The following is an 11196-nucleotide window of genomic DNA, read 5'->3' as shown; positions in this document are numbered from 1 at the left end:
CTGTAATCCTCACAGTAAGATTCCAAACTAAGCATCTAGTGTTAAATATGAAGACCTGTTAATTTATTAGAATTTCATGCTACATCATTAGCAGAAGTAGAAATGATTTATTGACACAAAGTCAACAGAATGAACAAAGCTTTTAAATGGAAAATAGCATCCAAATATATTCATAGGCAAAGATTAAAATATCAAAAATTCTAAAAACATGCAGAAAAATTATGACCAGTAACACTAATACTGTTATTATAACAACACCGCATCAATTACCACAACCACCATGTGATTTGAGACCACCTCAGAGACCAAGGGACGCCATTAGCCTAGAGTGACTAAAGGAAACCGCCGTCTCCTGATCTTGCTCAGATCCCTTGCTATCTTGTGGCCTGCTGCCTTGTTCTCTTATCTCTTGCTTCCTGAACTGGCCCCTGTTCCTGATCATCATAAGCTGAATTACAGAGGCCTGGTCTCTTCTGAGCATCAGCCTTCCAGGTATTTTCAGAGAATTACTGTTACAGAATTGTTGAGATATAATAGTTAAAATTAAGTTATAGTTTCTGCAAGTGGAAGAACTAACTGGGGATTTCATTGAGCTAACCTGGCCCTATCAGGGATGTGCCTCGAGATAGAAATATGAAACACTGATTTAAACCTTTAACAAAGTAGGGCTTCTATTAAAAATCTGGGTGTTTACCCAGAGGAAAATAAAAGCACTAATTCAAAAAGATATACGCACCCCTGTATTCATTGCAGCATTATTTACAGGAACCAAGGTATGAAAGCAACCTAAGTGTTCTTGATAGACAAACAAAGTAGGTAGATAGATATGGATACATATACATACATACCATGGAACAATACTCAGCCATAAAAAAGAATGAAATCTTGCCATTTGAGACAACATGGATGGACCCGGGGGTATTATGTTAAATGAAATAAGTCAGACAGTGAAAGACAAGTACCATATGATTTCACTTATACATGGAATCTAAAAAAATAAAACAAAACAAATGAACTAACAAACAAAACCAGAAATAGAGTAATAAATACAGAGAACAAACTGGTGACTGCCAAAAGGGAGGGGGCGTCAGGAGGATGGGCAAAATAGGTGAAGGAGATTAGGTGGCATAAACTTCCAGTTATAAAATAAATAAGTCACAGAGATGGAAAGAACACCTCAGGGAATATAGTCAATAATATTGTAATAACAGTGTATGGTGACAGATGGCAACTACAGTCATTGTGGTGAGCATTGCACAATGTATAGAATTGTTATATCAGTATGTTGGACACTTGAAACTATAACATGTCAGCTATGCCCCAATAATAAAATTTTTAAAATAAAAAATAAAATAATAAAATAATTCTTATGTGAATACCTAACATGTAAGTAATCAAAGGTAATTTTGGATTTTCTCTCTTAAGACAGTCTCCTATCTTTAGGCTCACAACAAAAAACATTACCAAATTCCTGTTAAATCATTTTAATTTTCATTAATACATGCTTCAGTGGGCATATTTAATTCATATGAAGTTCAATAATATAAGATCAAGCTATAAGACCATTCTTGGCAATCGCTATGGATAATTGCACCCTATATTTCTTCCATCTGTGTGGCTTTTACAGGGGCTTCCCAAACTCAAGATGAGACAATTGCGTTTAACTGTGTTCTATTTTGGAGCTACTGCTTGGCAATTTCTGCTTCAGCCTGAGGGAGACAGCAAGACCTAAGAAGCAGCAGGCATCTTGCCATATAGGGTCCTATAGTAGAAGCCCATGGCCTAGTTGAAACATGTCTGTGTCTAGCCCTGCAACACCAAGATTTCCTATGACCCCAGATGTCCTCCAAATTAAGAACAGTTTTTCTGGTTTATGCATTACTATCAAAAAAATTTTAATATGTATTTGACAGCAGCCTAAAACAGCAACAGAGATTTGTGGAAAAGCCAAGATAGTCTGATCCAGAAGTCTTCATTTCTTATTTACATAAAATTTCCCCTGCATTTTGAAATCACTGATTATTTTCTTCTATCTTGAATACAATACCCTATTCTGGTTAAACACAAAATATTTTTAAACATTGTTTTAAAGAATTTGCATTGCTCAACTCTAGTGAAATAGAAGACATTCCTAAGAGAAATTAAGTACTTTTCAATGGTTGGGTTCAAATCAGGTACTTTGGAAGATAATGCTTCTGTGAAATCTTAACACTTGTTTAAATCCCAAAAGCCTGAAGATAAACAGATTGCTGAGGAGGGTGGGCTGGAGTGAGCCTGGAGCTCAAGGATTATCCTAAGGTGAGATTGGCCAAATTCAAAAGACAGGTCAATTATCCAACAGAGGAGGAGAAAAATCCTTGATCAGAAAAAGGATATTTAGGAAAAGTCAGGACAGATAAGTTTGGCAAAGGAATAGCCACTGACCTTTCTTTTTTTCTGTGAAAGAAAATGAGAAATCACAATCAATTCCATGAGAGAACATGAAGAAGAAAGTCAAGTGCACTGTAAAAGAAGTTTAAAATGGAATTAGTTGACTCATGGGTTGCAAAAGTAATCATCTAACCACTTCTGTTTCTCTTGCATTCACTACCTTAACAAAATATATATGAAAAATCTAACATATGCCAAATTTCAAAAGTACTCCAATCTAAACATATTGGTTGGTATCTTTTTCATTTTTGGAAATTATCATTTCTAATTGCTGCAACACGAGTAGACCATTAGCTAACTCAAACCTAGACCCTAGAAGCACACAGCACTCTGACTAGACCAGAGAGAGGAGAGTCAAGCTACCACCCATGTTCCTTGGAATACTAGAGGTTCAAGTCCTATTCCACTGACAAGAAGGGCTAACAAGTACTTTCTTTGACAAGATGCCCATAGTCATTCCTTCCTTCCTTACCAACACATCTATCCAAATGTTTTTAAACCTTGAGACACTGGTGTCTGTTATAACTCAGTTTTGCCCATCTTACATTGACCCAGTTAAATCACTTTTAATTACAAAATATCATTTTTTCATCAATTAACTGATGAAGAATGATTTCGGATCTATTATCCAGTATTTTGCTAGTTGCCTGGCAAAAAAGCATCAGGCCTCCACCAAAGCAGTAGTGCATAATATCTGAAGTAGTACTAGTTCTTTGCTCAGAAGAGAACATCTGTGGCTTTACATGCAACGTTTTAAATTTTTTTTTTAAATTTTACTGATACTTACTTTATATACGATAATGTTGACCCCTTTAAAGTGTACAGTATATTCAATAGTATTAATATATCTACAGAGTTTTTCAACCATTACTATTATCTAATTTTATTTTATTTATTTATTTTTAAGCAGACTCCCTGCTGAGCAGATTGCCTAATGGGGGGCTTGATCCCAGGACCCTGAGATCATGACCTGAGCTGAAGGCAGAGGCTTAACCCACTGAGCCACCCAGTTGTCCCCATTATCTGAGCCACCCAGGTGTCCCCATTATCTAATTTTAGAGCATTATTATCAAGCCCAAACAGGTAACTTGTACCTATAGTTACTCCCTATCTCCACCTTCTACACTAAGCCCTACATAACCACTAATCTACTTTCTTTATATACTTGTCTATTCTGGACATCCCATACACATGGAGCCATATAATATGTGGTCATTTGTAGCAGGAACTTTACATCCTTGTTATAGTATATCAGTACTTAATTTCTTTTTATAGACTAATAATATTCTAGTCTAGATATACCATATTTTACCTGTTCATTAGTTGGTGGAGATTTCCATTTTTTGTCTATTATGAATAACATAGATATGAACATTTGTGTGAGATTTTGTGTGGACATATGTTTGAATTTCTTTTGGGTAGCTCTCTAAAAGTGGAATGGCTGGGTCTTATGGTAGCTCTATGTGTAATATTTTGAGTAATGCCAAAATGTTGTTCAAAGTGGCTGCATCATTTTACATTTCCAATTGTGTTAGGATTTCCATATCTCTACATCCTCATCAACCCTTGCTAATAGCTCCTTTTTTTTTTTTTTCCCATCGCTCTTCTGGTAGGTATCTGGTGGGTATAAAGTAGTATGTCACTGGGCTTTTGCTTTGTATTGCCTATTTGATTTGTATAACTGATGAAGTTCAGCTACTTTTTAATTACATGTTGGAGATTTGAATACCTTCTTGAAGAAAGTCTATTTAAATTCTTTGCTTTCTAAAAATTGGGTTGCTTATATTTTATTATTGAGTTGTGATATTTCTCTATATATTCTGGGTACAGGTCCCTTATTAAATATATGATATGAAAATTGTTGCTTCCAGTCTGTGGGTTTTCTACTTTTTTCATAATATCTTTTGAAGCGCAAACGTTTTTAATATCAATTAAGTGCATCAGTCGATCTTGTTTTTAATCATATCATTGCCAAATCCAAGGTCACAATGCTGATTTTATTTGCTCCTTGTTAAAAAGGGAACAGGACCCAGTTGTAAGGCACTGGGTATCTCTATACCATGACTGGACACAAACATCAATCCTTGCATAGCTTTAATAAATGTACTTAAGCATGTCCTGGCCTGTATTTTCCTCCGACTGCTTTGTCACCCAAAAGTCCCTAGGCATAGAGGAGCAGGTCAAGAGGAGATTGGTTGAAGTAAGCAATTAGGAAAAAAAAAAAAAAACTTACTAAGAGGATGTCCAACAAGGTGATCAAGGGTGAATCGTAGGTGTGCAATGATAGAATACTGCTATGCCAGGAAAATTACACCCCTTCCCACATTTACCTTGACAAGGAGATATAAGAATGAAGCGTTTTTCTACTTCCGGCAGTTGGGATTACAGAGGAGGACAATGGACTCTAGTACGGTATATATGTAGGATGACTTTATAGCAGTAACATAATTAATAATTATACAATATAAGCCTCTGACAAGGAGTCCTAATTTTGAGAAGAAATTTCACCCTTCAGGAAAGCATTGACGACGTCACGGCTGCTCACTCACCTTAGGACAGATGAATGAAAAGAAAATGAGGGAAGTTGCAAAAATTCTCATTTGCCAAAGCTGGTGTATTGTCACCAGTACCCAGTGACTTCTACCTCCCCAATCTCATGTAAATGGCCCTCTTCAGCAGAACCTGAACTATATCAGATTCCTTTCATTAAGGGATTCTGGGAAATTCAGTTGCCAGGTTTCTAGGCCTTGTGATTCAGGGAGACAAAGGCAGGGCAGAATGGATAATATTTGCCAAAGACAATTTCCAGCATAGAAATGTTGGAAGGAATCATTATTATTGATATCAAATATGGGTTATAAAGAACAACTTAAAGTAGGTCTCGGAGACTAAAGGAAAAAGAACAAATAGAAACGTATAAAGGACCATATCGTAGATGTGGATGGCAGAGCCTAATGATCGAGTAGATACATATTGGACATTACTGAGGGGTGAGAAAAAAGATCGAAGAACATAACACATTTCCAATTGTGTAATAGAAGCTAATTTTCCTCATTTTCTTCATCTGAATGTGTAGATCGAAATTCATAAAACAGAAAGAATTCAATCCTAGATGAATTCTAGCAAAATTTGATAATTTCAAGGATTATTTTAAAAAAGAGCAATAAACATGCTTGAGAAAATTTTAAAATATAGATTACTAAAAGCAAGAAACTTATACACTACAAATGAATGTGTAAATTTACACACTAAAAATTTCTGTAGTTGTCATTATCTTGATAAGAGAACTACTTGTCACATATAGTTAAAAGGTAGAGACTGTTCAAACTAATTAGTTTTAGTTTTGCCTGAAGTACACATGACCCTAGGTTAAATTGTCAAGCATTTCTCTTTCAGAATGATTTCTCCCTTTTCAAGGGTTGTTTATTTCCTCCTTTTCCCTCACATGGTATGTAGGCCCAGGAAAGGCATCCATGTCCACAAGACAGGGCAGAAGTTAGAGAGTGGCTTCTGCTCTGCATCAACCCTCATTTGCTCCACTGGAAAATAAGGTCTTTACATTGTTGGTTTGTTTTTTACCTGATTGTTGGGCATATTGCATTGGTTTTACCTAGAAGCTGCTGTTTTCAGTTTCTTCTTCTCTCTTTTTTTTTTTTTAAATTTAAATTCAATTAGCCAACATCGTTAGTTTCAGATCAGGTTTGTGCAGACACAAGCTGAAGTCTCCTGGTACCTTGACCTTGGTGTAGCGCCAGTTCAAGAGATCCCTGCATTATGCAGCCTCTTGGTATTGAAATCAAACCTTTTCTGGTCAGTTCTCTCAGCCCCGTTGTTTCTTCTCCCAGTCAAGAGTTCTCTGAACTCCAAACAAAGGCAATAGAAATGGAAATCTGAGATGTAGCTCAAGGATATCTGTCTAGATACTTTCCCCAGATATCTTTACTATACCATGTGATTGACACCACTCCTCTTTTAGGAAATGCTCAGAATTTCTCTAAGCTTTTCAGCTTTTTGGTCTACTCCTTCAAAAGGGAGACACTTAAGCTTTTTGCTGAGGAATTTCTTTTAAAACCTTCCATCTATTTGCACTGTGTCAATTCCATGATTCAGTGAGAACTGACCCTAACGCAGGGGTAAAGAATGCAAAAGAAAAGAACAAATAGAAAAGTCTAATAATTCCTTGCTTCTTACAAAGCTTCCTCTTTTTTATTTGGTGGAACTTATCTCATGTCTAATCATGCTCCTCATTCTATTTTGGTTTATAGTAAAACACGGGCCACCAGGCTTCAAGATTGACTCTGAAAGCTAAAGGGAAAATTTTGGAATTTATTGAAAGTCAACAAAGTCTTCATTTGAACACTAGTATCTCACTATAGACTTGGGTTTAATTTGAAACTCAAAGGTGAATAATCACACCTTTATTCTAGTCTAGGCCCTGCTCTAGTCATGAATAATGATAATTATTTTTGATTCAGTGGGTGGGAGAATTGTGGTAAATCTAGGAAAAATACACTTCTTAAATATGTCAAAAATTATTCCAATACATGTCCAAAGAAACAATTGGACTTGTTTGGAAAAATGGATGGAAATGGAACAATGAGCAACATTGTAAGAGGAAAAAAAATATGACTCAAGAATTTCATAAGAAGGCAATGGAAAAATAAAATCAATTCTATAAGAGATCAATAAATATACCATTCATTTCATCCTCCTGGAAAAGTTACTCAAAACTATTCTGTGACTAAAAGAGTAATTACTAATATGCATTTTAAGAGTGGGAAAAAAAAAAAAAGAGTGGGAAAATAGTGTTTAAAAGACTGAACTATTGAATCCAAAGAAAAATTTTTCTTAAAAGTTATATATAACATAAAAACATAATTCAATAACAAATACAGCCCAGCTCCATCATTCTAGATTTGACTTGCAAGGTTACTAAACTGTAGCTACTGTAGGCATGCTGAAAAAAATGACCAAATTTCTTCTTTACAAAGTTTTTATATAGTTCTTTCTCTTATATTATACTTTTCTCCTTTTAACAAAATTATGAAGCTAACATATACATATGCATAATATTAAAACAGGTTAAAAGAAAGAAATGTGGAAAAGTAGTCTTTCTTCCCCTCTATTCCTGAATAAACTTGTAATAACTACTGGCAGTTTCTTCTTGCTTTTCTTTATTTTCTTTCTTTATTTTCTTATCATTTTACTTTTTAATTTTATAAAAAGAGAAAATATAGGTTAATTTTTTGGTAATTAAAACAATTAGCATTAAAACAATCAGAATTAAATTAGAATGAACAAAGAGAATTAAAAATCAATATTCATGAACTTTTAAATGTCATGAACTTTCAAATTCAAGGGAAAATTAGAAGAACAAATCAGACATAACTCATGTAGCTAAAGGAAAAAATAAGTGTTAAAGCATGAAAAATAACGGCAGAGAGAAAGGCCAAATATCATCTGTGACTCTCAAAATGAATCAGTTAAATCCTCATATTTAAAGCTTTTCAGATCAAGGTAGAAAAATCCAGCTCTTTGCTGCTTACAATAGCTGCAATGACATAGAATAAAAATAAAAATACAAAAATGATCAAAGACTTATTTGGCAGAAATTAAATAATGGAAAGCGGTCCTGGAGGAATCGAAGGCAAAAACCTACATTCAGTCCCGTCCATGTTGCTACAAAAGTTGGGTATTCATCCTTTCTGATGGAGGCATAATACTCCATAGTGTATATGGACCACATCTTCCTTATCCATTTGTCCGTTGAAGGACATCTTGGTTCTTTCCATAGTCTGGAAGAGATTATGCTGAGTGAAATAAGTCAAGCAGAGAGAGTCAATTATCATATGGTTTCACTTATTTGTGGAGCATAACAAATATCATGGAGGACAAGGGGTGTTAGAGAGGAGAAGGGAGTTGGGGTAAATTGGAAGGGGAGGTGAATCACGAGAGACTATGGACTCTGAAAAACAATCTGAGGGGTTTGAAGTGGTGGGGGGGGTAGGAGGTTGGGGTACCAGGTGGTGGGTATTATAGAGGGCACGGATTGCATGGAGCACTGGGTGTGGTGAGAAAATAATGAATACTGTTTTTCTGAAAATAAATAAATTGAAAAAATTTAAAAAAAAAACCTACATTCAGGGGAAACTTCCCAAGTTTAAACATACACATTATTAAACAAGAATTAACAAAACAGTGAAGTAAAATAAATAAGAATAAAAGAAAAAGAAAATAATATTTCAAAAGCAGATTTTAATAGATTAAAATCAGGAAAAAATAAATTTAATGAGCCCACAAATTATTGGCAATAAAATCAGAGTAGATAAGTTTCCAGAAAATCTAATTAAGAAAAAGGAGAAAACAAATAAATTAGAAAGAAAAAGGGTAGAAAAGTAAAAAAGAATACAATCTATGAGATAACAATATAAGACATCATGTATGCAGTAAATATGTAAAACTGGGTGAAATAGATGATTCACATGAAAGATATAAACTGACAATAAAGATTTGGAAAAATTAGAAAAATCAGAATTGAGTAATAACTACAGGTATAATGAAAAACATTTCAAAAGTTGCTCTCTATTTTCTAGGGATTGTTTTACTAGTGAATTATTTGAAACTTTAAAAGAACTAGTAAACTCAATTCCATATAATTTGTTCCAGAACATAGGGGAAAAATATGGAAAGCAATCAAATCTATTTTATGGATACAGGATTATTCTGACATCAAAATCTGACAAACATTATACAAAATAAATAAATAAATAAAACTAAAGACAGATCTCTCTTACGAATAGAGATTCACGATCAGTATTAAGAAATATATGTGCCTGGCGCTTATTAGATACTCAATACATTCATCCTACATCATTAAGGAAGGCAAGGCTATCCAGAATAAATTTCTTTGGTTTCCTGGCCCCAAGTCTATACTTCTAATTCACTTGTGAACCCATCCTCACCTCACTTCCTTCTCGTTCAGAAGATGGAAAAGGGTCTTTTTGCTTTCAAAGAGCTTTCAATCTGCAGCAACAAGCTGAATTAGTAGTTGAAGGACAACATGCTCAAATGTGGCCATGCACAGGTAGTACTAGAACTCCTGGGAAAAGCTTCTGGAAACACTCCTCCAGTCAGTGCTGTGCCTTTTTTATTTCTTTCGCTGATTAAATTCTAAAAAGAGTAGCTTCCACTTGCCATTCCAATTTTTCATTTCCCACTGATCCTGCTGTAGATCATTCCCTCCCTGAAACCCCCCAAGACTGTCTGTCCTGCCTTTACTTCTTCTTTGGCCTTTCTGACCTCTTCTCTTTTGCAGACTCCTTCCACCCAATTCTTTATTATGAGCCATGTTTTAGAGGAACAATGGTGGCTTTTATCTTCTCAATCTTCACAGTCTTTCTGAGTGTACATTCTCTCTCATCTAGTCCCATGGTTTCATAAATGTTGGGTCTGGATGTCTACCTGAAGCAAGGATCTGTCTTCTGAGGCCCGGGTTCAAACATCAGCTCTCTACTGCATCTCTTCACATACATGTCTAACTGGTGTGTCAAATACATGGCCCAAATGAATTTAGTATCTTTTCAAATCCTGCTGCTTTACTACATGCTTGTACTACGATGTGAGCTGGGACATCCCCAGTACAGGGGCAGATTAATCGCCTTATCAAAATGTAAGGCTCCATGCATTCTGATTTCTTCATTCTGACCCAAATCTCTAGTGTTCTACATGGGTAGAAACTTCTCTATGTTGGGTGGCACAAAGGTCTTTTCTAATTGAATTATATTGCATAGTGAGTGAATAAGTTGTCATTTCAGTTCTTTACACCATGTTTTGTAAGGTTTGCTGGTTTGAGTGTGCATCTTCTATTCCTCCAAGACTGAGATACTAAATTGACTGGATTGTTAAGTCTTCAGGGCTGATTCCAGTCTCTGAAATACGATGAATTCACCAGTATAAAGATGATCAAACATTATGAGGGATTAGGAAAGCCTTTCCAGGTGTCACTTCTTTTGTCTAGCACTGAACCTGTTCACACATTGCCCTCTGTCAGCAGAAATGTCATCCTCTCAGTGAAACGCCCCTACTGCTCTCTATGCAGTGTTAGTCCCTCTCCTGTGCTCTCCCACAGCACTTGGTTCCTGAACACTTCTCACTTTTCCTTGCTGCCTTCTTGTCTCTGTGTCTGTGAAGTCCTATGCCGGGCACATAACACATGCTCACAAGTGTTCATTTATCAACTAATTCAGCTCCTAGTACTGGTATTTTGTCCAATTATTTCACCCTATTTCCCTTGAATTATTAGACTGCACACAAAATAGGACACCATTACAGGAGCTGAGACTGATCTTGTTATCAAATAAGACTGCTACAATATGGTCAGGAAAGTATTCTAATTCCAACTGGAGCTCAGTGTTTTAGAAAATTTTTACTGCCTCCATTCATTTATCTTCCAATTATTTTAAGCTTCAGTTAAGCATATCAGCTCCATAGCATATTTAACTAACTCTTTTTGCCACAGGACATAAATGTGGTAATTATTGTTTTGTTTTGTTTGGGTTTGGCTTGTTGCCGTTAATGCCACCAGGCTGAACCCATGTACCGCTTTGTCTCTCAGAAAAGTAGCCATTTAACAAATAATAGAGGAAACCTTTGAGTTCTAAAAATTCTTGACTGTGTAAAATACGCTTGTAACCTGCAGCTTATAGAATCAATGCATATCCTAATGGTTGTTCAGTAGTTTAAGAGGTGTTTGAATTATTAGGTGAG

The sequence above is a fragment of the Mustela lutreola genome, chromosome 6, assembly GCF_030435805.1.
Source record: "Mustela lutreola isolate mMusLut2 chromosome 6, mMusLut2.pri, whole genome shotgun sequence".
Taxonomy (NCBI): domain Eukaryota; kingdom Metazoa; phylum Chordata; class Mammalia; order Carnivora; family Mustelidae; genus Mustela; species Mustela lutreola.
The sequence above is the reverse complement of the archived record's forward strand: the minus strand, read 5'-3'. Positions refer to the sequence as shown.